A 5,798-nucleotide genomic window follows, 5' to 3' on the forward strand; every position below is an offset into this window, starting at 1 on the left:
TCATGGACAAACTTCTCTGCTGGGCCTCCCCTTAATTATCGGGGGGTGAACCCCAAATGTTCCCAGTGATGTGCAAGTTCTTCAGGGGTCCCCCAAGTCCTTTCCAGGCTGACGATGTCTTTCTGAGCGCCCCGGTCCATGCAGTGTGGGTCCCTGCAAAGCATGCTATTGCAGCCGCCCTAGGGGTGGGAATTCTGGCTCTTCTGGGATCTATGAGAAAAAGATCTCCTGGCTCCTATGTTCGAGCCATTCGTCTTGATCCCCCCTGGGCTGCGTCTGTCTGTCCCTGGCAGAGACGGATGAGTGCAAGCTGAACCACAATTCTGTGGCCATGGAGAAGTGTCATGAGATTTGTCCGGCTACAGCTGCATCTGCTACCCGGGCTACGCTGGCATGCCCCAGCGCAGGTTCTGCACAGGTAACATTGCTGCCTTGCCCTTGTTTGTGATGTGTGACACATGCACGAGGGACAGGCATGTGCATGGCTGGAGGTGTGGGGGGCACGTCACGGCCCCCCACTGCATTCATGGAAGGTGTCAGCGCCCTGGAGATCACAAGCCTCGATATGATTGGAGTGACCCCGGGTATGTCTACATATGTAGATCTGTGATGCCCCCACTAGCCGTATGCAAGGGTGCGACAACGCGTGTGCGTGCCACAACAGGCGTTGCAACAGCCGCCACAGCTGCACACAGTGTGTGACATGACCAACACGCTGTTACAGTAGGTGTGTGACCCACCCGCAGATTCGGCCTGTGGAAGTCAGAGACCACCACTCTGCTTGTGCACGCTGGGCCTGGTTGTTAGCCTGCAACACTCAACAACTACACATGCAAAGCCTGTGACCCGGCCCTGAAATACACATGTGCAGGGCTGACAGGCGGTGTGTCCCGGCATGGTAGGGTCAGTCATTCTTTCTTCCTTCCCGCCCCCCTCCTGCCACAGACGTGAACGAGTGTGAGGCGGAGCCGTGTCATCGGCAAGGGCGTACTGCATGACACGGGCGGCTCCTACAACTGCCACTGCAACCGGGGGGTACCAGCTGAAGGTGCACAAGGGCGTGCGCTCCTGTGTGGTGTACACCCAGAGGCGGGGCTGGGTGGGCTGCTGGGAAACGGGGCATGGAGAAAGGGGGGCTTGGGATGGAAAGGGGTGGAGGGATGGGTGGGGGCAAGGGGACCTGGAGGATGGGACAAGGGGGGCTGGGGGAAGGAGGGCTGGGTGATGGGAAGGAGCTAGGGGATGGGAAGGAGGCATGAGGTGGATAGGGATGTGGGGGGGGAGGGTGGTGATCGGTAAAGTCCTATCCCCTTCCCTACCTGTTCACACCCACTCTCCGACAAGACATGATGACATGCTCCAAGCCCCAATCTGTGGGACGGGGGAGCCTGTGTCAACTACCCTGGGCACTACAAGTGATGAATGCCACCCGGTACCGTCTCAACTTCCGCCAGCCCTCTGTGAAGGTAAGGCTGGCTGGGCTGAGAGGGAGGAGAAGAGCCCAATAGCCTGGGCGGCAGAGACCCTACAATACAAACCAGCAGCCCGAGAGATTCTATACAATGGATGTGTCAGCCTGACAGTAGTGAAAGCTAGAAATTTCCAAGACCCAACAGAAACAAACAGGTGCACACAGCCCCAGAGTTACTGAGGAGGACCCTACGATAACAAACCAGTGCCCCGAGAAACCCTACAATAGCAAACTAATGTCTAGGCCCAGGCTTGCACGAGACCTCAGAACAAGAAGACAGCGCGCCGGAGCAACCCTCCTCAGAACAACCTGGTCAAGTAAGATTGTCAGAGACTCTACAATAACAACCAACTCCCTGCTTGCCAGAGGCCTCGCTGAGTCCTCAAGGCCCTCCCTGTGCTCTGCCCTTGTGGGGTCCCCCAAAGGCCCTCACCCTTCATCTTTTCTCCCTGCAACATTGATGAATGCCTGGACACAGGCACCTGCCCTCGCGGGAAGTTGGAGAAACGGCCAGGCACCTACAAATGCCGCCCCTGCCCTCCGGGGCCGGGGCCAGCATGGGATTTGCTATGGTAAGCGCTGGCTACAGAACCCAGGAGTCCTGGCCCTAGCCCTTGCTCTAACCCAGTAGGTTCCACCCTACTCCAGAGCTTGGGGACAGAACTAAGAAGTCCTGGCTCCCAGCCCCCAACTCCAATCAGTAAACCGTCCTCCCTCCTTGTGCTGGGTTGGTGCAGTATCTGGGTGTGACTGTCATGCTTGGGTTTGTGCAGTATCTGGTGTGACTGTTCATGCCTCCGTGGTGAGAGGTGCCCTGTGCAACCCCCAGTGGGCTGGGGACATTCAGCCCAGCCAAACTTCTGAGGACGGCGTTGCAGGTCAAAAGATGCGTGGGGGGCAAGGTTGGGGTTTTCAGCATCTGTGTTTCTTCCAGATGTGGATGAGTGCTCGAGGAGACCCCGTGCAAACACGGCTGGTGTGAGGCACCTGCCTGGCTCCTTCCGCTGCACCTGTGGGGAGGGATTTGCACCTGCCCCAATGCCCGAGCTGCTTGGTAACTAGATCCCCTACCCTTCAAGAGCCCCCTGCTCTAACCACTGCACCCCCTCCCTTCCCAGGGGTCCCCTGGTCTAACCACTGCACCCTCTGCCCTCCCAGATCAGAGGACAGAAGCCAGGATTCTGACCCCCAGCCTGCACTCTCTTCTCCTACAGATGTGAATGAGTGTGAGGATGGTGGGCTTGCGCCCAATGGGGTCTGTGTCAACACCCTGGTCTCCTTAAGTGCCAGTGTCCAGCCGGCTTCCACTCAGTGAAGGACAGGCCACGCTGCGAAGGTGAGGGGCTGGGCCATTGGGGTGGAAGGTGAAGGGGCTGAGCTGATGTTTGGGGGCATATAGGGCTCAGGTGAGGGATCTGGGCCAGGGAGCTGCTTGTGGGCAGTGCAGCTCAGTGGGGGGCAGTGGGTCGGTGGGGCTGCTGTGGAGTACGAGCAGCTGTGTGAAGGGCTGGGTGGAGGGGTTTGTGGACATGAACTGTGAGAGGGTCAGGCTGGTGGCCATGTTGTGGGAGAGGGCCTGGCTGGGTGGCATGGCAGGGGAGCTAGGTGAGGGGCCAGGCTGGGTAGCCATGTCAGGGGAGCTGGGTGAGGGATCAGGCTGGGTGGCTATGTGTGTGGGCCTAGGGCTGGGTAACCATGTTGGGTGGGGAGTTGGAGGGGCTGGTGGCCATATATGTCTGGGGGGGATTGGGAGGGGGCTGGGTGCCCATATCTGGAGGGGGCTGGGTAAGGGGGCTGGGCTGTGTGGCCATGTCAGGGGATCTGGGTGATGGGGCCGGGCTGGGTGACCATGTGGGGGCAGGGGGGCTAGGCTGGGTGGCCTCGTTGAGGGGGCTGAGTCAGGGAACTCGGCTGGGAGGCCATGTAGGGGGGGCTGGGTGAGGGGGCTAAGCTGGGTGGCCATGTCCAGGGTGGGGCTGGATGAGGGGACAGGGTTGGGGTGGTTGAGGGAGGAGGCTGGGCTGGGTGGCCTTGTTGGGGAGGGGCTGGGTGAGGGGACTGGGTGGCCACATCTGGGGTGGGGCTGGGTAAGGGGGCCAGGCTGGGTAGCTATGTCCAAAGGGGTGGGATGGGTGAGGGAGCCAGGTTGGATGGCCATGTCCTGAGGGACACTGGGTGAGGGGACCAGGATGGACGGCCACGTGGGGTGGGGGCTGGGAGTGGCCCCCTCACCCCACAGCTCTCCCTGTTGCAGACATTAATGAATGTGACTTCCCGGCTGCCTGCATCGATGGTGAGTGTGTCAATTCCGTGGGCTCCTACCGCTGCCTGTGCCGTGCCGGGTACAAGCTGGTGAACGGCAGGAAGTGCCAAGGTGAGGTGGGGGTGTGGCACAGACAAGTGTGAGCATCCAGGTGTGTGCAGGCATGGTATGCCAGGAGTCTGGTGTTCCACACACAGGAGTGTGACACAGTGAGGAAAGCGTGTTGCACCAAGTATGAGCAGCTGTGTGTGGCAACACAAGGACATTGCACACAGGGGGAGGTAGGAAAGTCTGGGCATGGCGGGGTATGAAGGCACGTGAAACACTAGGCTTCAGGAATGCCTCGTGCCCAAGTGTGAGCCTGATATGCTGCCAGCTGGGCCTGCCACAAGTAAGAGCAAACACCAGGGTGTGTGTATGGGACAGAATGTGTGGAGCTGCACAAAGCAGTGCAAGGGCCCATGCATGTGTGCCTTAGTGAGTGTGGCACATTGGAAAAGGAATGAGTACAAGCCTGTGTGTATAGCTGAGTGTGAGTGTCCGTGAGTGTGAGTTTGTGTACTGTAGGGTGACACACGGGGCACAGGTTTGTGGCATGGATGAGTGTGTATCTGTGAGTGTGCACAGGTGTGGTTGTGCAGCAAGCATGCCATTGCACACTCCCTGCCTCTGTCTCCCACTGGTCTCCTGCTAGATGTCGACGAGTGTGCACTGGACCCCAGTTTGTGCCTGCCCCACGGGACGTGTGAGAACGTGGACGGCTCCTACGTGTGCGTGTGCGATGAGGGATACACCCCATCTGAGGATCAACATAGCTGTGAGGGTGAGAGTGGGACGGGGGGCCTTCCCTCTGGGGGGCACTGGCTCTGATCTGGTGGCAGGGTGGGGCACTGTGGGATTGATTTACCCTCTGCCCCCCAGATCTGGAGCCCCCCGACCACAAGAAGGAATGTTACCTGAACTTCGATGACACCGTCTTCTGTGACAGCGTCCTGGCCACCAATATCACCCGCCAGGAGTGCTGCTGCTCACTGGGGGCTGGCTGGGGTGACCACTGTGAGATCTACCCTTGTCCTGTGCCCAACTCAGGTGGGACACACTCTACCCCCTCCTCCATGCCACCCTCCCCCATTCCCACTGCCACTAGTGAACCGTGGAACTACCTGCTACTGGACATGGTGTGACTGTGAACATCCAACCCCCAGGCCCCAAGGCAGCTACTAGAATCCAGCTGTCTGGGTGGGGGGGGGGTTCAGGAAACCATTACCCATGGAGGGAGTGGGGGGATAGGGGCAGGATGGGCTTGTTGGTCTGATGTGGGGGCAGGGAGGGGGGATACCAGGCTGGATGGGCCAAAGGTCTGATCCATGGGGCAGGGAGAAGGAATACCTGGTCTAGACATTAATCCCTCTTCCCCAATGTGCATGTCACCCCCCTCCCCTGCAGCTGAGTTCCACTCCCTCTGCCCTGACGGGAAAGGATTCATCCTGGATGACAACATCCTGAACTATGGCATCCCCGCCCACCGGGGTGAGTGCCAGGGCCCACGCCCTGATCTGCTTGGTGCCTGCACTCGACAGCTGGGGGATCAGGAGCCAAGGTTACACCTTTCCCTGCACCCTTCCCCCACGAGTCACAGAGATTCCAACCCTGTTACCTGCCCATTACAGCCCCCCACACTCCACCCCAGAGGCAGCTGCATCTCAGTGCCAGCCAAGGGATCCCTGTATAAACAACCCCCATACCCCACCCCAGAGACAGCTGCATCTCAGCGCTGGGTGAGGGATCCCTGTATAAACAGCCCCCCTTCCCCACCCTGGGGCTCCTTGCAGACATTGACGAGTGCAGCCTGTTCAGGGAGGAGATCTGCAAGGAGGGGAAGTGTGTCAACACGCAGCCGGGCTACGAGTGCTACTGCAAGCAAGGCTTCTACTACGATGGCAACCTGCTCGAGTGTGTGGGTGAGGAGGGCGAGTGGCATCAGCTCGGGTGGGCAGATACCCTGGTCTAGAGCTGGGGGATGTGGGGGGGGCAGGGGTCAGGGCAGAGGGCTCAGTGTGTGTG

General features: G+C 59.6%; 1 pseudogene; it reads left to right on the plus strand.

Annotated features, from left to right (window-relative positions):
- The first annotated feature begins 293 nt into the window (after positions 1–293).
- On the plus strand, positions 294–5,723 carry LOC116836677 (latent-transforming growth factor beta-binding protein 3-like; annotated as a pseudogene).
- Positions 5,724–5,798: the final 75 nt, after the last annotated feature.

This window comes from Chelonoidis abingdonii, unplaced genomic scaffold, assembly GCF_003597395.2.
Source record: "Chelonoidis abingdonii isolate Lonesome George unplaced genomic scaffold, CheloAbing_2.0 scaffold1194, whole genome shotgun sequence".
Taxonomy (NCBI): domain Eukaryota; kingdom Metazoa; phylum Chordata; order Testudines; family Testudinidae; genus Chelonoidis; species Chelonoidis abingdonii.